This window comes from Balearica regulorum, chromosome 1 (genome assembly GCF_011004875.1).
Source record: "Balearica regulorum gibbericeps isolate bBalReg1 chromosome 1, bBalReg1.pri, whole genome shotgun sequence".
NCBI classification, from domain to species: domain Eukaryota; kingdom Metazoa; phylum Chordata; class Aves; order Gruiformes; family Gruidae; genus Balearica; species Balearica regulorum.
In genome coordinates, this window is record NC_046184.1 from 205833263 (window position 1) to 205858662 (window position 25400).

At 39.4% G+C, this 25400-nt stretch overlaps 1 long non-coding RNA gene across 1 annotated transcript in view; it reads right to left on the reverse strand.

Annotated features, from left to right (window-relative positions):
• LOC142600181 (uncharacterized) overlaps positions 1 to 25400 on the reverse strand; it is a 443056-nt gene that overhangs the window by 370970 nt on the left and 46686 nt on the right. The gene's annotated exons all lie outside the window — the stretch shown is intronic.

Genomic DNA, 25400 nt, shown 5'->3' on the forward strand with positions numbered 1-25400 from the left:
CTGCACTTCTCTGCTATAATCACAATGCTTGAGTATTGAAAACACTAAACAAAAGCAGCTAAGCCAGTCACTGATATCTCTCCCAGTGATTTCTCATGAGAAACACAGAGTACTCATCTCCCAGAAACACCAAGCTTTCCTATAAAAGCATGTTATAGAACTGGACCCTAGAGAATTATTGTGCAATGTATCTTCACTAAAGTGATGATTAATTCACGGTAATTTACCATGAGTTATTTGAGTATATCCTTCACAATGGTATGATAAAAGCTTGGCTGCATGTTGATTTTTGGCTGGTTTTGTTTCACCTGGTGCCTGATTTTGGTTTCTGTTGTATTTTTGTCCTTTTGTTTCTGGAATAAATAAATGTGATGAGATGTTTGACTATGATGTGCTTTATCCTTCCAGAAATTAATGGAAGATACATTCCTGGCACAACTGCACCAAATTCAGTGCCTGTTTCTGTTCCCTTCCAGGCACCAGCAAGACTCACTTTCATGTCAGGATTTTCATCCAGCAAAGTAATTTATATAAGTCAAGTGATTTCTAATTTTCACAAGAGAAATTTATAAAACCCAGCACAGCTCAGTTTTTGCTACAGCTGCCTCCTCCTTAGTTATTTATATGGCAATGCAGTACAGCAAAGCAGGAATAGGAAAGCCGTGCTGACAGCAAATGAAGATAGCATAAACAATATAGATTATAGTAGTAAAAGCAAAGCAGGATATAAACCACTACAAGTAGAATCAAGAAGGGAGAAAACTATATGAAATATCAGATTGTTGAAAGCAAGTTAAGCAGCACAGTTGGAGCTAGGAAGTGGAAACTACCGACATGATCTAGAGTCTTTTGCCTTCTCCTACTTTCTGTTATCTGCCTTTAATGTTTAGATTGTGGTTTCTCTGGGATCAGGAAAGTATTTACTTACTCATTTAAACTGCATTTAATCAACCAAGGTCTTGACTTTGTAGGATATTCTAAGCACTGCAGCAATAAAATTAAAAACTAAATTAAAAAAAAAAAAAGTAAGAAGAAAAAAAAGAAAAAGAAAAATAATAATTTCACACGTTCATTGTTCCTCCTCAGAAAATGAGATCAAGACACTCAATGTGTGACACACCTGACTAGAAAGCACTTACACATTGTAAGAAATACCACAGAACAAACACCGATAGCTTTTCCTTTCCTTTCCTTTCCTTTCCTTTCCTTTCCTTTCCTTTCCTTTCCTTTCCTTTCCTTTCCTTTCCTTTCCTTTCCTTTCCTTTCCTTTCCTTTCCTTTCCTTTCCTTTCCTTTCCTTTCCTTTCCTTTCCTTTCCTTTCCTTTCCTTTCCTTTCCTTTCCTTTTTTTTTTTTAAGAGTATAGCCAAGTTGTCTTTGTTTTAAACTAGACACATCTTAGGCATTTAAAGTATCAGATATTCCAATTCCTTAGGCAATAGAACAGCTTTCCCAAAAATGGAAATTTCGAGTGTCCTGTAATGTATTTGAGCAACCTCATCTGCAGACGTGCTGAGAAACTACCCAATGTGAAAGGCAAATCCTTTTTGCATGTGCACCCAATGTACCACTTTATAACTGCTGCAACCAGAGACCTAGCTTCTTGGTGACTCTCTTGACCAAGCAGCATGTGGAATCACCCCTGCAACAGTAAGCAGGGATGGACATTTGATTGCTCCATGTTTTCAAAGGTATTCACACATCTTTCCTGCTCAGAAGCAACTCTTCCAAACTGAGGTGGCTTTTGGGAGAGTTCACCTTGACTGGTGGCAACTCTGGAAGTTAAGGCTTGAAATAAGCCAAGGCTACTTTCACTTTACTGAGGAAATAAACTTCAGATACAAACTGAAAGCAAAGTCAGATCACTGTCTTTTAGCTGGCACGCGCTCATCTCTGGAGAGTATAAATAAGTATCTCAGTGCTTAGTCAGACAATTCTTCACATATTAAAGGTCAGGATACAAAGACGGGTATCCGGCACCTTTTGCATTCACCAGCTTTTAGCCAAAGCAGAAAGGACCAAAATATTCGGAGCCCAATGTTTTTTGTCATTCTTGGTCATATCTAACTGGAAGTAGTTCCAGCTGTGTTCCTCTTTATTCTCACCTGATATCAACTGATACCAATCCTTTCACATCAGTGGAGCAAGGGTTATTTACAGGATGTGTTTCTATGTAAATAAATATCAGAGAATGAGGTCCTAATGCTTGTGATCCTAGCTAATAAACTTAATTAGCTGGTCATGCATGTATTTTGGTCACCTCACATTACTTCACATTAATGAGCAGAATGGATTGTGTCCACTCTCTGAGGAAACAGATAACACATTAGTGTAAAAAGAAAGAGAAGAAGCCAGAATCCCAGGTATTATAAATATCAGTCTTTTGGAAAGAACATACCAGGATCAGGGGCTGCTGTTTTAGAACAACTCTTTAGCATAACTGTCATAGTAAATATAGCAAAGCCACTGCAAGTTGAATAAAATAATATTGTTTACTATCAACATGCTTATTATTGATATGTTAAATCATCAGAACAATTATTTCAATGTAATCTCTCTCTGGTTTGGGACTGAAATCTCTGTCAGAAGGGGAAAACAAATTATTTTTTTTCTGTTTTAACTCTACATCCAGGAGTTGTTCAAGTATTAAAAATGACTTTGTCAGGGGAGTAGCAGTGTCAGTTCATATTTGTGTCTCAAAACTTTAGGGAAATGGCTACTTAACCAAACAGGTGTTGAGGGAGAACAGAGAGGGGGAGTTCAGACAAGTAAAGAAAAAAAGGAAAAAGAGAAAAAGCAGATGGTGACCAAGAGAAATGGGAGTTGGTTTTGTGTGTGTACTAGTCGTGAATTAAAAAGCCAAATAAAAAAAAAAAAAAAAAAAAAGGAAAAAAAAAGAAAAGAAAAGAAAAAAAAAAAAGAACAAACCCAAAAACCCTCCACACAAAATGCTTTCTCTACTCAGGACCAGGAATCGTATAGCTTTAGCATCCAGCACCATAGCAACCGTCCTTCCTCGCCAGTTATTTACTCCCGCTTTGAGCTAATCAGACATCAGGCAATCAGAGCTCAATTATATAAAAAGAGAAGAAATATAAAATAAGAGCAGCTTGTGGGTTCACCCTCCCTCAGTGCAAGTGACAAAGAAATGAAGGAAATAAGAGCTTGTACCTGCTTTTTTATTTATTTTGCTTGGCTTAACTTAGGCTTCTTATTACTGGCAATTAAATTTGGCTCTCCTGAACATATTGAAAGACAGAGGAGAGGTTATGCCTACAGCACTCAGGCAGGAGCTGCCTGCACTGCAGGCAGCCCAGGAGCAGAGAAGCCTGCGCCAGCTTACCTGCTCCTTTATAGAATCATAGATTGGTTTGAGTTGGACAGACCTACAAAGATCATCTAGTTCCAGCCCCCCTGCCATGGGCAGAGACATCTTTCTGACCTTGAACACTTCCACTGTCTCACCACTCTCATCATTAAAAATTTCTTCCTTATATGCAATCTAAACCTACCCTCTTTCAGTTTAAAATCATTGCCCCTTAAATAGTATTGCTCCCAGTGCAGACCCTTGAGGGACAACATTCATTACTTGTTTCCACTTCGACATTAAGCCTTTGTAACTCTTTGGATGCAGCCATTCAGCCAAGTCCTTATTCATCTAACAGTACATCTGTCAAACCAACCCATATCTCTCTAATTTAGAGACAAGGATGATGTGGGAGACTGTATCGAAAGCCTTACAAAAGTCTAGGTAGATGACATCCATAGCTTTTTCCTTATCCAGTGATGCAGTAGCTCCATCACAGAAGACCCCTAGATTAGTCAGGCTTGACTTGCCCTTGGTGAAGCTGTGTTGGCTGTCTAACCACCTCCCTGTCTTCCATATGCTTCAACATGTCTTCCAGGAGGATCTGTTCCATGATCTTACCAGGCACAGAGGTGAGGCTGACTGGTCGATAGTTCCCAGGGTGCTCCTTTTTACTCTTTTTTCTGAGCACCAAGATGATAGGGTGCTGAAGGATCTCTACTGCCCCAGAGGACACAAGCCAGATGCAAAGGTGTAGCCAAACAGCAAGGCAAGTACAGTGTTGCTGTTGCTTCTAACAAGCTGTAGACTTTGTGTTACATCAACAACACTGGCCTCAGGACTTGTCAGACCTTGTCTTGGTCTGCCTGGAGCTTTGTCTGAGCTTTTTTTTTAAATGTAATGGCAATGGTCTAATGTTCAGATGACCTTTTCTTTTAGCTTTGCATGATTCTGCAATGCAGCACTTTATATATATTTTTAACTAGTAGATAGCAATAACAGGTAATGACTGTGCAGAATGACTCTGGAACAAAACACACCACACAGAGAAGGATATGGATGGCATGATAGCAGAGGGCTAAAAAGTACAGGCATGGGATGACACCAAATGGCCCAGGGCTATGAACAGGTCTGGGCAAAACCAGGGGTAACAAAAAGAACAGAGAACAGCTATCCAACATGTGTAAAACACATAAAGTAAATTCAGATGCAAGGTGTAGAGCATATTAGTAAACCTATACAAATGACTCAAAGAAAATCGGAGAGGGAGGAGGAAGAAACCATCACTATCAGCTTTGTGCTCTTCCAGGTGAAGGCTTCGTGATGCTGATGACTCCTTTTACCCTCCACCTCTGGCTGAAGAATATCCCCCAGAGGGATAGTGGAAGGGGTGAGGATAACATCAGAGAATTAGGTAAATATCAGAAAATTTGTGTACGGATCACACTAGCTGTATATAATTTGCATTATAAGTGTTAATATCAGTGTTACTGGGATAATAATAATTCCCTGATTAGGCTGTTATGACTTTAATTGGACTAATAATAAATCCTTGACTATGCATACAAATTCTGTTGCTTCTGCCTACAACAACAAAATTTTGAACACAATAAATTGGTGGGAGTTCAAGCAACCTCTTCTGTAACTTGGATGCTACAAATTAGTAACAAAAGGAGGGTGTAAAAAGTGCTCTCTGAGCATGTATTTTTACCTGTATTCTCCTCCTGCAGACTAACCATTAAACATCTTTGGAGGAAGAAAGAACATGAGAAATAAATGTCAGAGGAGGTTTCTTCACAGAATTTCATTTGCCCATCATTGCAAAGGAGACATTTATTGCCAGAAGATCTGGTTTGTGTTATCAGGGTCACTATGTATATAAGTTACTCCATAGTTGTTTAGGAAAGAATGTACAGGCCTTGAAATAGCAAAATGTGTCTTGATCCATGGTCCACCATGTCCCTCAAATTCCTGGCCCAGGATGCAAGTCCCTAGTGTAGACCCACACACTTTTCACCCTTTTCTCCTCTACCACAGGCCTTCCCAGAGTAGATAAGGAGCTGCTCCAAGCTGCACAAGAAGGAGCATGTTTCTTGATTTGTGATGACCTCCCAGAGCAGCTTCCCCTGAAGTCCTCCTTGCTGTGGCCAGATAACTGCCATCACAAAGCCAACAATAATACAGCATTTCTCTGAAAGCTAAAAACTCATTGTTGAGCTAGTCAAAGTAATAAGTGAAAATTTGCCTGGCTTTTTCTTAAACTGTGTATCTCCATTTCGGTTTCCTTGGCCTAATCATTTTGTCCCACACAACTTCTGTTCTACACCCAAAAGTACTCCCTACTTTCCCCACAAGTTCAAATACTGCCTTTTGCCATGAAGCTCCAAAACATCCCACATACCACCTGTTCAGAGGTGGTAAGCAGTCCATACACATGTTTTCATGCTGAAGTGGTAATCTGGATTACCTGCATGGCAATCAGTTTTTCTTTTGAACCTCCGCAGACCAGAGGACTGTTTCTCTGTTGGTAGGTTACTTTCATCTGTTTTACTGGTATTCACTTAGTCCTTTGAAATATAGATCTTTTCTCATCAGATAAAACTGGAGAGGATTCTTTGTAATATAGAACAGCAAAATACGTATAACTCAGAAGAAACCGCATATTCAGTTCATGATTGTTCTTGAACATGGGTTTGTCTTGTGCAGTAAATGAATTTCAGTGAAACAAAATCTCCCCAAATCTCCCCAAAGAGGTCCTATTTGGCTGAGCTTCCGCATAGTGTCTGTTTTCAGTTGTGGCCTCAATACTCTGCATTTCTTATTCCAAGCTGGGGAGCATAACTTATTCTTGTTTTCCCTGTTTTCAAGTCCACCTGTAAATTTACTAGCTTCAGGGAAATTTTAACTTGTATCTAACACAATAATATCATTAGAGACACTACTTTTAATTGTAAGAATATATTTCTCTATCGATACTTTGTAAAAAAGTATTTCACATATCTATTCAGATCACTAAATAATGAAAATTATGATTGTTCCCTCATTCAAGGCTTAACACTGAGTAGCTGACTAATCTGTCAAGTTGCTGAATACCTTTCACTCTGAATTATATTGGTGTAAATCTGATGAGTAGAAGTCCAATAGTACATAGACAAATAAAAACAAGTGAGTTTGTGTTAAAATCTTCATCTATTGCTTTGATGTTGCACACAGTAGCAAATAAATAATTCCAGATTTACAGTGTTAATAAATAAAAATAGCCAGATCAACCACAAATAAAAAGCAGCAACTAGTCTTTTATTAAGAAAGAATTATTATTTTGTTATTCAAGGATATCTCATTAATAAAATCAGGATTTTGCTCAAAAGACTCTTCATCATTAAACTGTAAGCCAGATGAGAGAGACCACATTGAGGAAAGGGCTGATAAAAATAACTTTAGAAGATGAGTCTGCTGCCAGTCAAATCCTGCATCAATTATACATTACATGTGAAAGACCTTGCTGGCTGTAGCCTCCTCCTGCATTAGCCAACTCTTATAACCAGGCAAGGGGAGAATCCTTTCATTAAAGAACAATCTGGATCACATGGAGTCTTTTATTATCTCACAGCAAAGGTCATGCCTCAGTACTGCTAAGATAAAAGGGATACAAAAGCAGGTCAACCTCATTGTGTGGAATTCCTTTATGCAATCTGATGCAATCTGTCTTATGTATCAATATGTTTTCCTTCGCTTTTAGACAATATGCTGCAACAGGGTTGTGCCTCCATAGATACACTGCATAACCCAAGCAACAGAAACTCCAAGCTGCTTTCTGAAAAATAATTACACAGTAGCACTTCAGGGAGTTGGCTGGGCAGCATAGGCAAAAAAACATCAATTTGTGCATTGCTTCTTTTATTAAAAAAAAAAAAAAATCTAGTCCATTTTAACATTAAAAAAATGAATGAAAAATCTTCCTTTCCTATAATTAGAATAAAAACATGGACAAGGTTCTGGGTTCATCAAAGCATATCCAGAGTAACTACAGGAATACAAATGGAGTTCCTCCAAATTTACCCAGCAAACACTGTGATTGGAATCTGGATTTTCAAGTGTTCCTATATGGAAATAATACACTGTAATCTATCTGGAAGAAAATATAGAAAAATGTACAGCATTAAATTAGATAAATTGCATACAGCATCTCTGCTGTAGATATAATTAGACGAGACTTTTTGTTGGCAGAAAGAAAAAAAGGAATAGTTCCAAAAGAGAGAACTTACATCAATGGTTGTGCTTATAACACATCAATTAACCTATCAATCAATATTTTATGGACAGATCTGTCTTATTACTCAGTCAGGCTGTATTTTGATCTGCCTTCAGCTCATCAGAAATACCATTTCACTTCTTCATACCCACTACACTGTTTCTCCTTGTACTTAAAACAGACTGCCAGCTTGAGTCACTTCTAATAAATTAATTAGAGCAGAGGACTGAGCTGCAGTTTCCTGCATCCTAAAGGGACATCTCACATCTGGGGGAATTGCAGAATCAGTAATTTGTCATCCTTCTCCCTGGTTCAAGGAATATGCAATTTTTTGTAGAAAACGGTGCAGCTCCCGGATAGAGTCCCAGGCTTTTCTCTCAGAATATGGCACACAAATCTGTGGCCTGAATTGGGCATCAAGGGAATTGAACCAAAGCCTCCCTGCACCTGAAAGACCTTAGAGGTATTGGGTAGGATTCAGTTCAAGAAGTTCAGCCTGAATGCTGGCACAGACACGATTATGTGTGGTACTCATGGGTTTGTCCATGTGCACTAGTTGTCTGAATTCATAGAATCATAGAACCATAGAATCATGGAATGGTTTGGGTTGGAAGGGAACTTAAAGATCATCTGGTTCCAACCCCCCTGCCATGGGCAGGGACACCCTCCACTAGACCACGTTGCTCAAAGACCCATCCAACCTGGCCTTGAATGCTTCCGGGGAGGGGGCATCCACAACCTCTCTGGGCAACCTGTTGCAGTGCCTCACCACTCTAACAGTAAAGAATTTTTTACTTATATCTAATCTAAATCTACTCTCCTTCAGCATAAGGCCATTACCCCTTCTCTTATTACTACATGCCCTTGTCCCTTTTTGTAGGCCCCTTCAGGCACTGGAAGGCTGCTGTAAGGTCTCCCCAGGGTCTTCTCTTGTCCAGGCTGAACAACCCCAAGAATCACCTCCCTCGACCTGCCGGCCACAATTCTTTTGATGCAGCTCAGGACATGGTTGGCTTTCTGGGCTGCAAGCGCACACTGCCGCCTCATGTTGAGCTTCTCATCAATCAATACCCCCAAGTCCTTCTCCTCGGGGCTGCTCTCAATCCATTCCTTGCCCAGCCTATAGTTGTGCTTGGGATTGCGCCGACCCACGTGCAGGACCTTGCACTTGGCCTTGTTGAACTTCATGCAGTTTGCATGGGCCCACCTCTCAAGCTTGTCAAGCTCCCTCTGGATGGCATCCCTTCCCTCCCTCCCGCGTGTCGACCACACCACACAGCTTGGTGTCATCAGCAAACTTGCTGAGGGTGCACTTGATCCCACTGTCCATGTTCTTATATAATAAATAAAGATCCAGACCACAATTCAGTTGCCTGCACTCAGGTGTCTAATGTCACTTCAGACACATGAGGGCATCCCACCTGGCCTCCAGACACAAACAGAGAAGACCTCTGGGCCTTCCATAGATCCTGCTTCAAATGTGCCAGCCTCAGGTGGAGGCCCCAGATACCTCTGGGCATCCCAGCTGGCCCTGGGTGACTCTGTCTGTCATCATCCCAGTTAATGGAGCCAAGACAATGATTTACAAGACTGTAAATCTTCTGTATCTACTGCAGCATTAGTCCAACACACCTGTGGGCTCTGCTGGCTATAGACCAAATGATTCACCAGTGACTGTATGAAAAGTTTTGACACTTTCATATTAAACCCAAAATACAGAGGAGCTAAATTTCACCAAGGAATTTTCTGAAGTGGTCATTTCTTCCTTTCTGGTGAGCTGTTGTTTCAGTTCTCCAGTATTGCTTATTCCTCAGTCACCACCACCAAGTTGTCAACGTGTCAGCACCTAGGGTACATTTCTTCTTTGGACTTTTGTTGACATCGAGTCTTTGTTAATGTCCTGAAATGAATTTTGTGACACAAAGAGTAAACTACAAGTTTACTTACCCTTACAAGTAGAGAAACAGAGCTGTAACAGTTGAGAGCATGAGGAATATGGTCTTAGTGATGCTGAATAATAAACCATGCTTGCGGAAAAAAAAAAAACCACAAATTTTTTTTTTTTTTTTTCAGCAAAGAATTAAAAACAAGACATTGCAGGTCTGTAATAAAACCCAGAAAATTCTTCCATTAAGATTGCAGGCTTCTCATATGATATTTGGTCTCCTAATTACTTAAATGTATTCTAAAACAAGGACTGCAATCCTAAATTGATATTGCAACAAAGTGTTTGTATGGGACCCTTACACTGAGAATGATAATAAAATCAGTAAACATCAGCTGCTAAAGGATTTACTTTGCAATTTTGTTATCTGCTGAAGGTGGGAAAAAAGAAAATATGAGGAGACAAAACAGGATGTTTTAGGAATCCCTGACAATCACATTATTCTGTCATTGGTTTGTATTTTATTTAATTTTACATTGGTTTTGTGGTGCACCTTCTGCTACTTGCTAAACTTCAGCTCTTTATTTAAAAACATAATCCTTCTCTTCCACTTCATTCATATGAACAAAGATAAATTACATAGTCATGTGATGCTCATTCAGGAAAATGGTGAATTCAGAGACTTTTGGAGTCCCCGTTCTACCTGTGTTGATGCTAGCTTTTTAAAAAATTTAACATTCAGTCTCTACTGAATTCAGCATATGAAGAAAAATTTATATGAATAGAAAGTTACCATGTCACAAAATGACCACATTATGTACAGCAGATGTTGCATTTGTCACACAAGTTTACATCAGTCATAAAAAGCTGTAAAGCACAGGGCAACCTAGGGATGTGCTTACAACATCTCCTCATAGGTGTATCAGGATACATCTACAGGACAATTTGCCACTGATCAGCCCAATGAATTTTTCACAGTTATACCAACCAGGTTTGGTCCTAAATGTGTCTGTAAAGAAGACAGACATTATTTATCTCAAATACTTATCCTGTGTTCAGTGCTAGAAAGAAAGCATGAAATCATCTGATCACAGCATTAAATTTCCACCTGCTGCTACTCTGACTCCATCCTATTAGGGACTTGGTATCTTAGTTGAGACAGAAGGAATAAATTTTTTTTGAAGAATGACAGAGGAATTTTAACATAGTTGTACTTAATTAGAAGAATTTCCTCTAAAGTGAGGAGTTACAAGGCCATAAATCTAGTCTGACCTACATTCTTTCAACAACAAAAGCCAACATCTTCTAAAGTATTTTGTAGCACTTCTGAGTCCAGCTTTGGTTACCCGCCAACAGCATAGTGATCCAGTTTGATGGACTCCCAGGATTTCCCTATGTGAAACAATCTCAATCTCAATTTTTCATGTAGTTGCTGAAGTGTCTCAGTTCACTCCCCTCCTGCCTTTCATCTTAAACCCAAGAAGGAAAAGCCAGTCAGAGAATACAGTTGCACAACTGCTGCTAGGGTTAGGAGCAATTATACAAAGAAGAGGATTAGTTTTGTTCCTTGGTGCTATGCTGTCGCCTCAATAGACTGATTCGAATGGGTATAATGCTTCTTCCCTTTCAGAAGAGTATCTGCTCTGCTGCTTCTCACTTTATCCCTCTTTGCAAGAGAGGAATTTGTACTTTTACCAGTCTTAACTGCATCTTGCTAGCATGATCTACACCTGTGAGGGCACTCCGTCGTGTATTTTCTTTGGCTGCAGCACATTTAGATAGATAACTACTGCTCTTTCTCAGTGGAATAGGAAACCTCAGGCAGACTTTGTTTCACCCCATACAAGCCTCCAAATAACTCATCTGACTTTCCTCTTCTTGTTCCTCCTCTTACTATTGTCTTTGCTCTCCTGTCTCTCCATAATCTTGTCTTTTGCTCTATTTCTCTTTTCGTTCATTCGTTTGTCTTAAAACACTGCTGCTGTAGCTTTTTTAAAAAAAATAGCACTGTAATCACCTCCCTTTGCCTAAACTGTTTTTCTGTTATTCACCTCAATGGTGGAAGACTGAAACGTAGACTCCTCATTAGAAGAAAAAGTTTAAGTATGGTAGCTTCTTCATGCTGTTTACAGCATAGAGTAGATTTTGCCTGAGTAGGCACATTCTCTGTAAAATATTTGATCAGTTTTGTAAAAAACAGGAGCTTCATAATTCAACTTCACTCATAGATGTTTCTGTTTTCAAATACATGTACTGAGACGAAGTGTAGGATAAAAAACAACCTAAAGTATTTTCTTTAAGAACTTCCCCAGAGTCTGATTACTAAATTGAGTGACAGATATTTTAAAAACTGACAGGAAGAATGACACCTTCTTGGTTTTAGAGGACACACAGAACTTTCGGCTGTACAGAAGTCACACTGAGCCTTTTCCGCATGGAAATGAGAGCTCTGATCCACATCCCTCCCCTTTTATGCAATTTCCAGAGGGCGCAGGACATTGCAAGGTATGTGCAAGGCATATCTACAAAGGTAAAAGGCACAGACCAGAGGCATGGAGAAGAAAATTGGGAAAATAATATGCCAAAAAGTATTGCCAAGGCCTGTGGTCATTTAAAGGGAAAGGTGAGGCACAGCTCTTTCTTACCCTTCCCATCAAATTTCTATAATATGTACCTCTAAAGCAGCTTGAAAAAGGTAGGGGTCTCCCAATTCAGCTGAATTCCTGCTGCCAGAAAGCAGCAAGAACAGGAGTGACAGAGATTAAGCCAAAACAGAAGCTCAGAAGCTCCACAAAAGTGTCTCTGGCCTACATGGGGTTACTAAGGCAGCCCATCAGTGTGGAGCAAACCCAGTTGAACTGGCTGATGTGGAAGAAACAGACATGTAAAAGCATCATTTAAGACTTAACATCCTTTTCTTACTCTCTAAGTCAATGTCCCAGCCCTTTGGAAACCTCTATATAGGTAGGACTTCTAAAAGGACATCTCAGAACAACAATTTAAAAAGGTTGCTGTGAATCACCTTTGAGGAATTCCATTTTTTTCCTTTGAATAAAGACAAAACTTAGGGATACTAGCTAGCTATGTTAGGTATCTGATTTTTTTATACTGTTGCTATTCCTATTACTCTCTATGCTCTCCGTTTCTTATCTGTAAAATGAGAATAGGCACACTACATGGATGTCAAAGGAATGTTGTAATGATAGATATGTCAAAATGGTTACAGGATTATAGTAAGACAATAGATAAAGTATTATCATCATAGTTGTAGATAAATTGCCTTGTAATACCATTACTGTTCCCTCAGATTTGTTTTGGGTTTTTTTTCATTCATAGATAATAACATGATGCGCTCTCAGCATGTATGAGAAAACTATTCTGCAAATGCTTTATTGTCAAATATCAAAAAAGGCAATTCTTCCCTAAGATTTTACAACCTAAGATATAATAGAAACAAAGCATAAGAATACTAAGTTCCAGATCAGAAAATCAAAGGGCAAGGCATCTTGCCATCATCTAATGGCACATAATCTAATATGCAGATATACCCCAGCCTCTTCACAAAACACATAGCAAAAAAAAAACAATAAATAAAATGCTACACTTTCTGTTACATTCATGACTCTACTTTAGTCACATATTTTCTCAGTCTTGTGAGATGCAACAACCTGATTTTACAAAGGTTGTAGGGGACAATAAGCAGCCAAACAAAGAGCACCAGGAGCACGCAAAATGCAACACCTGATAAAGTCAGTCAAATAAGCTGTAATGAGAAAGGTAGGTGAAGCTGAGAAGGTTAGATGCAATGACAAACCTTATTCTCAATGATTCACAAAACAATAGTTTCCTTTTGGAGTCTTCTGAGTCAGTCTGGCAGCTTCTGATTCAAGAGCATGTAGAGTTCAAATACAGGTTTCTGAGCTCTTCTGAAGGAATGATCCAAAGCCTTGAGCAGTCCATGGAAAAATCCCTACTGATTTTAAAGCCTTTTGGATCAGATGCTTGGGGATGGTTTCATCTCACCTAACTTTATCTATCAAAAACTCAGTCATGTAGTCTAAGATAGGTATCACCATACTTTAAATTGTAAATGAAGAGAGAATGACACCTCTGGAGAGTAATGCATCTGTCACAGACATGTATTCTTTGGACAGGGAGGAAGCCCTCTGGAAATGCCTGTAGGAACTATAAAGGCTGGTTAGATGGCTTAAAATATACAACAGAACTCTCATCTTCACTTCATAGAGTCATGAAAGACAGTGTAAGACTACAATTCTAGAAAAAAAGGCTTACATTTTAAATTTAAGCTTAATTTCAACTACATTCAAGACCCTTCTTGAAAATCCTGCCCTATGGCTTGAAAGCAGAAGTAGAGACAGCAAACTTGAAATCACAGCAAGAAAAAAGACGAGTTATGAGATTGATAGACAGCCTTAAGACTCATGGTTTTGAAGGAAACCCATCTCATGTTCCAAACTGCAAGAGTATAATACCATCATTCACTACTATTTAAATTAGTTTTCAGTGCCTAGGTTAAATTGATTTGTACAGATCCTGAGGACGCCATTTTTGTACTTGACTACAGCAAACCCTTGAAGTTCGAAAATCAGACCTCTATTTGTTATGTTTACTTGTAGTTTATCTGTGCATTCTTTTACTACATGCTCAGTATAAGGACATTGCTTGTGTGAGCTCCCCTCTGACAGCTTTTGTGAAAGCTGACTTTGTCACAGCACATGAGAAAAGCACATAACTGGGGTCAGCTCCCCTGTAAAGTTCAGAATGAGAACCATCAGTCAACGAGAGCTTGCAGTTTCCACTTTAGCCCCTTCCTTCTGCTCCTTGGTAGAGCATGACTATTTATATTTAAAATCTCTCTTGTGGAGCTGAAGAACTGGTTATAAACTTTTGCATGAGCTGGATGCACAGGGTCTTCCAGTGCCACTGCACAACAGGATCCTACAACCTGCTGATGATCAGAGAAGTGTGCCTGCTTCAGCATGTGTGTGCTGATGTTTGCCATGACCGAACCGGATAGAGATGAGTGCTTTCAGCATGGCGACCACAAAAAAGGAATTCAAGCATTGGATGAAATAAATAGAACTTTCACAAGGAAGAAACAAGTTGTTCAAAATAAATGAGCCTCTTTTATTCATTTGAACCATTTGATAGACTGGTGCAACTGAAGATCAGGAGGACTGTTGAGGAAAAGGTGGCTGGGGCAGGCTGGAGAAAGCCTACCTCCTCTCTGTCAATGTTGTACAGCTCTCCTCACAGACTCTCAAACTGTCGTGCTTACTGTGGCAGAGCTTTCCCATTTATGCAGTTTGCTGGAGTTCTTGAAAGCACTGATGTAACTTTGTAGCAAATTTGCAAACCAAAGTGACAATACCTGGGGTTCATCCTTGCAATATCTTGATTATTTTGTGCAATTCACATTTGTAGTTTGTGTATAATCTCTCCTTGCCAGTGGGAGAGGTAAACAAATGAGAGCACCAAGTCTCTACTGCACTTGTACCTCATTGAATTACTTAAAACTTTTCAAAATTGTGCAAAAGCAAATTTTCTCATCTGACAGTCTCTCATACACACTTTGCCATGCTGTAAATAACTCTATCAGATGCAGATCAACAGGGAAATCACAGCTGCCACAGATATCAGAAAGACAGATCTCAGCATCCATGATGGTATCAATCTCAGTCACAGGGATAAATCTGAATATTTTAATATTGCTCATGAAGTCACAATGCTTCATTGCCTTCTTGAGAGCTAGAAAGTAAATAAGATAGATGGACTGTAACAGCAAGACCCAGAAAACTAGGCAGCCAAGGTTTGCCCCATTCATTTGTAAAGTTTATAGCTTTGGATAACACAGATCGTAGAAAGTATAAATGGTCCTCTACCAGAATTTACTGACCTGGAAGGAAAAGGGTGGGAAATAAACACCCATACTGGTAATAAAACTGAGAGCAGGGGCAGTCTTGTCTGCCAGTTGCCTGAAATATTTTACTGTGGCTCAGCACATCCTCACTAAACAATTTATTGTCTTGTGTTGTATAATTAAAAGAATCGTCAGCCAAAAGTTGTTTTCTTTGCAGTGAAGTAGATATGGCATTTTTGAAGCACCCTGTGGTGGGCAGGTTAAATCTATCTGCTCATGTGAGAGTGACAGAACAAGATGCAGAAAGGTCTTTTTTTTTTTTCCTTTATAGAAACGAGGAAGCCAACATATTCCTCTGGGCATACAGAGCCAATACAGAGGGTCTGTATGCCCAGAGGAAGCCAAGAGAATCTCTGTCTTGCTTAGAGTGGTCATCACATTTTTTTCGGATATTAGTCCTGGGAACAGGTATTACAATCCCTGTACAAGTTATTAGCCCTGGGAACAGACACAACAGGCTGCTTGTAAAACAGAAAAATACAATAAACACTCTGAAAATGTGATCGAAAATGTATTTTAAAAATATAATTAAAAGATGATCTGGATCTCAAGAACAGCATGAGACATGGTAATATAAATATTCAGACAGCCCTGGGTAATGGATCACACCTGAATGTATTAGAAGAAAGTTAAGCAAATAAACAAAAGTACAATCAATGGTGCTTGCCAATTTGCTTGAAATCTGTCCCTAGGTTTATTCCCCAGCACACTAGCAGGGATCTTGGTTTTCTTGGTATTCAAATTGTTCACACCTCCTTTCAAAATGATCTGTCCACGATTAAATCTTATTTCTCCAACAGCAGAAGAAAAGTTCCTAAACCTGCTAATGTTTTATCTCTTAGGACTAGTGAAATGTCTCCTTTAATTCTAATCTCTGTTCCTAAATATTCCCAAGTGTGGCCTTCTGACTATGGCACCTCTGCTGTCCGCACAACGCTTCCTTCTCCTACTCCCATTGCAGCTTCTTAACTTACTGGCGTGTATCCTCAACATGTGCCAGCCCTTTCTCTTGGTCAAAAATGATGGGAAGTTTGAGGAGAAAGCGGTGTGAGAGGAGTGCTCCTTACACGAGCAACACATGTGAAGCTGTTTCAGTACCAAAGCGCTAAGAACCAGCCTGTGGAAGCTGAACTAAATGACCTAATACATTTTATCTGCTCCTACATCCTACCTCAAAAAAATGTAATTATATCTGGATTTGCTCCAGGCTCTGATTTGTTCATTTTTCACAGATGTTTAAAACCAGATGTTAAAAAACGATAAATTAATTTCCCTTCCAGAAAGACTTCCTTTCATCTCCATGAAAAAGTGGAGGTTACAAAGTAAAATATTTGGGTTTTGGAACAAACACAAAGCATCCTCAAAACCCATAAATGTGTTTTTCAACCAGTTTTAGTAGCAATTGTTTATAACATATAGTTTATATTCCCTTAACATCTAAAGAGTGAGATGGAGATCAGAATTACCTTTCACTAGGCGCAGTACATACAAACAACTTAAATTCAATGTCGGGAAAAAATGGTTAACCTCTTCCTACAGAGGAAAGACAATACAGAGAGGTCAAACAGGAGGTCTGGAACAGATCTGGGACTTGAATTTTATTTTCTATAGGCTGTTCATTACCTCAACAGCAAGACTATTTTGTTGAAAAACACTCAATAGAAATCAATCTAATTTTAAATCTAACTTTACCAACCCCAGCATCATAATACTTTAGTTTCATATTCTGTGAGCACATTTTGTGTTCATTAAACTGAAAGGCAGTTAAAAAAACTTTCCAAATTACCCATCTTTCTAAAAACATTTAATAACATCTAATAATTCTTTTTTTTTCAAATAATGAAAAGGCTTCTAATTATTTTTCAATTAAAATGTCACATTCTTCAGAATGTTTATGTTATTTGCATAAATCTCTCTTATTTTCCTTCAACTTAAACAAACTTCTCACCTATTGCTATTCATGCAGTGTTATGAATTGTTTCTATAACTACTCTTCTGGAGAGGGGAAATTTGATATAATTGCCTTAAATATTTTTTTGCATGACTAAGTACACCTTTGGTAGAGTAATGGAGTTTACAGGGCACATAATATGCAGTTAAAGTGATGAAAAACAGCAAATTTAGGGCATTTGTTAACACCGATGAGTTTCCGTGCTATGTCTGAGGCTGAACAAGAAAGCTTTTAGTTTGGTGAACCATATTTAATTTTGAAACATGACAGCCCTTCAGCTGACCGATACCTTCATGCCACAGTCGTCTTTATGCTTCAGAGTAGCATAAAGGTTTATCTAAGAAATGGGGTAATATAACAACTTACTCAACTTGCCAACAAGCTACCAAAAGAAACAAGTTCTCCATTTTACAGATTACACAGCATACAAACACATTCAGCATTATCAGATGCCATGTTCCTCTCATGTAATTTATACATAGATAAGCTTTATAAATTGCCAGTGCCACAAAGTACTGATGACACATTCCTTAACACTGCTTGATCCAGTAACTGCTGAAGAGAGAAACTATTTCTATAGCTCTTTGGATTTCTTGCCACACCTAGTTTAAATGCACGTTATAAAAAACAGGAGCAAATTCATCTCTCCAGAATTGCTACACTAGGAGTCCCTCCTCTCCCTCCCCGGGAGTACTGTCCTGGTTGGTCAACGTTTTAGGTGGTACGTGCTCATTCTATGGTTAGAGGGCTCCAGTAGCCACTAAAATGATGGGTTCATGAAACTCCCTCCTCACTCGTTTTGTGCATGGATCACACTTCACTTACCCCTGGTGGACAGAATTAAGCTCTGCAGAGTCAAAACCCGTGGCTGGCTGCAATGCGAACTAAGGTTTTGCAGCTGCTGGAAATTTCAGTTCAGAAATCTGGTGGAGCACTGTCAAAGTCTCATAACACACTCTCTTCCCAAAGGAGGAGGAAGGAGCTCTCTTTAACTTTGGGGATGTGTAAGCATAGAAAAGAGTAACTTCGAGGGAGGAAGAGATGTGAGGTCATTCTTGGGGAGCTGGGCCTGAAACCTAATTCCTTAAACCCTTTCTTGTCACCTTGGATAAGTGTTTTCACCCAAGGAAATTAAGTGTAAAATGCTGTCATTTGTAGATAGCATTTCTGACAACTATTTTGCAGGGATGGAAGTCATTGCCTACTTGTGATGCTAAGGAGTTAGAGATTAGGGTGGGAAGCAAGCTTCTATGGCTGCTTCTACTCACCTAAAGCTCTGTGTTTTAAATTTTTTTTTTTTTTTTTTTTGTTAAGATCAAAAGAATCCTGAAAGGCTGCCAGATGTCTTTTTTTTTTAGGAAAAAATATAGATGATTGTATAAGAGGAGTTACTTGGGAAGATGACTGCTTTGTCAGACAAGGACAGCAGTGAGTCTAAATGGGCTGTGAAGGAAATCAGCCTTCACTTGGATGACTAAGGCCCCAAGTGTGTCTTGCTTACTTATGAATCCCACACAGTAACCTTTCTTTAATTTGTTTATAAACTTTGATCACCTACACATACACTCCCCAGCAAAATCAGGAGCTCTTGAAATGAAACACTGATTTTTTTCAAATTCTTTTTGCCTCTTCAAATGATATAAAAGAAGGAACTCGGTGTTTATTACAGTTTGAAGCCACAGTTCACTGAAAATTTCAAATAAGATGAAAGTGAGAAAGAGTTAGATGGGGGAAAAAAAAAAAAAAGAACAGCACTCCAGATGGCAAAGTTAAAACAATAATTAAAGAGGGGTTGATATCTAAAATCTCAAAGAAAAGAGTAAAGATTAAAAAATATAAACAAAAAAGGAATCCGTTTCATACGAGGGTTAGGGATAGGGTATGATAACATGAAAGAAAAAGAAAAAAAAACCCACAACATCACTTTTTTAAACATAACAATTTCAGATAGTTGATGGGAAAAAAAAACCTCAGAGGCTGAAAAAGAGACAAACTGTAAAAAGAGCTGGAGAAAGGGAATCAGATGTGTGAAAAGAGGCCCCTAGACAAGTGATAAAAGAGGTGAGACCTCGATCATCCTCTAGCAGCCGCTAACTTGTTTGGGTGAGGGTTCGTACCAGCCCACGTCAGACGCAGGATGGGTGCGCTGGGCGGCACGGCATGGCTGGGGCTGGTGGGTGGGCAGAGCGCGGGCAGGTACAGCGCACCCCACCGAGCTGGCAGCAGCGAGTTAAATGCTTTCTCCGGCACAAGGAAAGAGGCCCCCACGCAGCAGACTATGTTAGCTAACAGTTGAGGTGAGATCTGACAAAGCTTATTACGGTCTCCCAGCAGAGCATGAAGCGGGTAGATGCTCTTAATGACCGTATACGAGCTGACTGGCTCGCTCCTATCTGTTGAACAGCTTGAAAGGAGGATATTTTACCCTGAGGAAGAAAGACCTGTCTTCTTCGTATCTATTTTTTTTTTTCTTTTAGCATTTAATAATGAAAGTTTCCTCTCTCGCGGCAGACTGGCTGCTGCCACAACGTCCCTGTGGCCATGAAGCCAACAGTGTGCAACAAGCTCCAGATAATCTTTGCTCTGCGGAACCATGGAGAATGGTTCTGTGAAAAGCTTTTGGAAGGGCATGAGCTGTACAGAGGAAACCCGCGGGGTTATTACCAGTGGGTTGATCTGTGGTGTAGCTATCCAACTACACGGCTTTGCAGCTGCAGGGCATTGAGTCTTTGTCACAGTGTTTCTTTTTCTCAGTGCTGTTCATAATACGACTGCTAGATAATACTTTCATACATTTTTTCTTGTCTTATCTGGTCTCTGACCACTACTGCAACTGATAATGCATTGCAAAGTCCTCTTGGAGAAAAATAGACTAATGTTTAAGGAATAGACAAACCATGGGGGTTTGGATTAGGGCTGTTTCAGAGACAAAGAATGACATTTTATACAGGTCACAGTGTGTGTAGGAGGGACACAGAACTATCTTCTCACTCTTGTAAATACACTTTTGTGTATTTGTGACTGTATACGCAAAGGAGAGAGAGAGCAGTACTGACTAAACGCAAATTTCAGCTTGAGCATTTGAGGAGTAGATTTGGAACATGATGAGTACAGATTGTTGTCTGATATTCCTAATAATGGTTCAAATTTGGCCATTCCCACAATGATTGCGCTGTGGTTTATTTTTCCCATATGTAAAATAGGCTATGGCCCAACTCATATGCCTACAGATATTTACTGTAAGTAAACAAGCTATTTCTACTCTCCATGGACAAGACAGATTTAGCATAATATACAGTATAACCCAGGGACAGATTTCCTGGCAGGATGCTGGGAGCAGCATCAGCACTGCTCTGTGCAGAACAAATACTCTTGATTGACCACAATATCACCTCCTCATCAATGTCACAGCTTCATCTGGCTCTCATATAATCAATGGGTATTCAGTAGAAACACTTGTCGATAGCAAATGTTAGATGAGGACTGTGAAGTGAAACACAGAGTGGGTTTGGGGAAAAAGTCGGGTAATGAGACCAGGTCCATATATTTATGTTTTCCTATAGGGTCGAAGCATTCACGGTGGAGATGGTGGGGATCCTGTAGAGGACTGAGTTTCCCTTCTCTTGTAAACAGGCACAGGGACTCCCAGGTCTGAGACACTGTGAGTGCGGGGAGGAGAAGTCTCCTGCTGAGCCAAGCACAAGCACTGCAGCTCTCAGGAGACAGCAGCAGTGGGGGACTCGGTTTACCAGAGGTATTTTCTAAATGCTGTTTCTACTGAGCCAGAATCTACTGAACAACCTCAATGGAGCGGATGCTGCTCTGACCGGTCACCTGTGGTATTTTGTGCAGCAACGCAATAAAGCAGACATGTCAGTTTGATGTATATCTTAATAGGGATTCATCTCACCTGGCTCCTTGTGGGCAAGTCACTGATGTCCAGCCACAGCAAATGGAGGGAATGAGGCAGTTCCCCTCACGTATTTCAGTTATCTGCCTTTGAATAAGATGGTTTTGGTCTGTGCTGTGCCTGTTTTTCTCCACTGACCACAAAGGGATTGCAAACAACATTCTTAGCTGTAGATATCTACATGTCTACATTTAGTAAGATGAATCCCGCTCTACCTATCTGTACCAAACCCACAAACTCCATTTTGTTGATGAAAACATGTCATATTGTCTTCCGTCTTCTACCTCGAACTCAGAATTCAGGAGGTGTTGTTGAAGGTCAAACATTGGAGATCAATCAAGCATCATTAATACTACAAAATTCCCCTTTTTAATCAACCAGTATAAAGCACATCAGTGAAATGGCATTAATTAGAAATGTCCCTCAGGATCGATGACCTGGATTACACAGTGCCTCACTATCCCTTCTACTGACATGAAACAAGTACTATGAGTACAGCAGAATAAATGCAAGCAGCAGAGTAGAAGCAAAGAATAAATGGTTTGGGTGAGAAGGAGGATAAGAACATCTCTAAACAGCTTTGCCGGCAGCTATGGTATGATGGACCAAACATGGAAGGAAGGCTAGCTGAAGAAGGGCGTCTTATGATCCTGAACAGAGTTATCAAAGACAAAGGGGGTCTCAGAAGTATGACAGCAATGAAGACAGATATTTGTTTGAGATTTTGCACATAGGTTAACTGTAATAGGAAATACAGTAACTCGGACCACCGGGTGAGGAAGAGGCTGAGCATGTACTTTGGCTAGTCTCTCCCTGTAAGCGAGAGGTATGTTTGTTTAAGAAGCTGTTTTGCAAAGTCATTTTGATCTGCTTTTACTACCAGAATTTGGACATTTGCATTGTCTGGGAAAAGGTACGTCTTTATTATGGAGAGTAACAAGGGGTAGGAATTTTCAACATCATTTGCAAAGAAGTGGTCAAGCAGAGAGTTTAAATATGTGACTATGGCTCTAAAGACAAACATAATTCTGCTCAGACCCAGCAAGCAAGTGCTGAGGGACCACAAGGTGGATCCAGTATATCAACCTGGGAGTACCCAGCTGTGCTAAGCTCATCAGGTAGCAATAACTGCATGCACTGCACGACAGTTTAGTTTGGTTAAGTTGGCCTGCTATACGCTCAGACTTACAAGTAGTCAAATCAGTCGGCTTTGCATAGATTGATTCCAGCAACAGAGTCATAGGAAATGATACTCAAAAAGATTTCAAGAGTCCATCCAGTCTATTGTCTGCCTCCAAACAGATTTTATGGCTGGCCCCAATCGTCTTACAGGTGAAATAAAAAAACACTTCTCACATCTGGAGGTATATTATTCAATGCTTGTTAAAGTCACCCAAACACAAAAAGCATACCAATTTTTCACTATGTTTCCTGCATATCTTATGGAAATTTATTACATGGCTAAGTAAACTCAAATTATTTTTTCTGAATTTGCATTGGTAGTTTGCTCTAAAGTGAGAGATTTTTCAACAAAGCACCCATTGAACATACCAAAACTGATAGATCATTTCATTTTTATAAAATATTTTGTCAGTTTCTTTGCTAGACATTTTGATGCAACATGATATCTTTCCTGACTGGTTAGAGAGTTTATTTCTTGGCTGACAGTTTTGTTTCAAATTGAAGAGAAAGGAAAAAAAAAAGTCACAACCCACATTGAAAATTACATCTTTTTGTTGCACATATTCCCAGCCATTATCTGGAACAATACAAAACAATTTGTTGGACTTCAAAAGATGAAACAGCTATTTCATTTTCAGACCTCATGGAGGACTGGTTCATGAAACGTGTCTGGAATTCTTCATTAATAATCCGTAGCTCACAAACCATCATAACTATTTCCTGGTCTGGTTCCTTACAGTATTAAATGTAGTAGCTCACAAATTGCTAGACAAGGAAAATGTCTATTTATTCCAATTGGTAAAGTAAATCCTACTCTTTATTTAATGCAGGTATGAGCAATCCAGGCTAGAATTTTTGCACTTAGAAAGTACAGCTCACAATTAAAATAACTGACAGAGATGGGTCAAAATTCTCCTGGTTTTCAGGACACCCAACAGAGTAAGAAAAGCTCATCAATTGTTATATGTACCGCTAAGACATTTGTTGACAGCGTAGTGGCTTTTATCTATCAATATAGTCCCCCTGGCGATATATGTCAGTGCATCCTGAGACTTTATGGATTTATCCTTGTAAGGATTTTGACATGAGTTACAGCAGTTTTGCCCTCAGTGTACAGACAGCGGAGATGAGGTATTTGTCCAGAACCATTAAGAAGCTATATCTAGTTTTCCTGAAACCTATCCTAAAGCCTTAAACACAATGCACCATTATTCCTATCTTATGTCTTTGGGCCATCATCTAAAGACATTTAGATTCAATAGAGGTCATTTTGCCAGTTCCAGTGGAGTTTGAATTGAGTCTTTAGAACAGGAGAAAAGTAGTTTATACCAGATCTTTATTTCTGGACTGGTGGAAATCACTGGGCCAAGGTACCCAGTCATGCAGCACAGAATAGGAGGAAAACATTTTCTGATGGTATAGGACATGTGGCTGCTCCCAACACTTTCTCCCCTTCAATATTCTCTTCCTTCAGATTAGAAAGCAGACTTCTGCAAGTAGCAGTCCACAGACAATCTAAATAACATCCAAATGGCCCAAAATTGGCTTATACCCAGCACAGCCATGCAGACCACAACCCTGTCCTCAGGGAAGCAGGGCAGGAAGTCCTCCCAGGTGTGAGACACAAACCTGGAGCACTCTTTTTACCTACAAATGTACATGCATGAAGCAAGAGCCACAAGCAGTCTGGTATGAACACACACATGCACACAAGAGTATCTTATGCACGCTCAATTGCATTTTTCACCTTTTCTAGAAACTGTCTGAAGTGTCCTGTCACCTGAATGGTCCTTTCAGCTGAGTGGTGCATGGATTAGATGGTAAAGTGAATAAGGACCATGCTGGAAAGAGGAGTGAAAGACTGAATATACCTGCACTATACTGAGTGGTGAAATTAAAGAATAAGCAACCCAAGGAATGACCAAGAGTAAGCAGCAGTATGGATTTTGACATGGGCGATCCAATATTAGAACCAGAGTCCTGAATCTTGTGCATCTGCTTAGATCCTTGACACCATTTCTGTCATATCTTCACTGTGACTTTGACTCACATAAAATAGATCTCAAGTGAATTTATCCCACAGGGCAGATCAATTAGCACCTCTCCACAACTCTCCCTATTACCCAGCAGCTGGACAGCCTTTCCTCCAAGCCTTTGTTACCTAAAGTGCAAAATCACTTCCCACCAAGAAAACATAGACACATGGAATCAAAGTCCAAGAAAGTTTGCTCTGTCTATAATCCACCTCTATCCTTTGGGAATAACATGGTATGTGACTTTCAGAGATGCCTGTAATGCTTTGCTTTGGCTTCAGAACCAGAGATGAGTCTTAAGTCTGTACCTGGTTTGATGTTTTCATTTGGTTAGTTCCTAGACAGTAACCCATTGCTGAAAAATATTTTTGTATTTTTAGTCAATTTTTGGGAAAACATGTTTCTTGGGCAAGCATAGGAGTAGATCCCAGAAAACTTCCATGATGTCTGTTTTTCTCAATATAATTTACAGCATCAGTTTTTCACAATCTCCAGTCCTGTAATGAGACTATTTATGGCTAGATCTATATCAAAGGTTATGCCTTTTTTCAACCTTAACTTTTAGATTGCATCAGTTTAAGCTTATTATTACATTTAGTAAAATAAAAATTATGAGAATCTTGTGTTGCTGTACTGTGAGAAAAAGAAGTAAATCTTTTAAATGGTGTCAGTCAGAATAACAACTTTTGTGGATAAATATTTTGATTAAATGTTTAACTATATTCACATGAAAAATAGCTATATATACAACTTGATCTCAAAAAGTTCTCATTTCCAGTTCTGCAGATAATACCTACCCCATTAAAGGATTAAAGGGCAAATGGTGGCTGTGAACACTGACACCTCTCCCATCTTGTGCAGAATCTCACACCTATGACAGTAGTAAGTGTATTGAACAAAGTGTCTAATGTCTCTCCACTGTTTGCTTTCTCTTCTTCCTA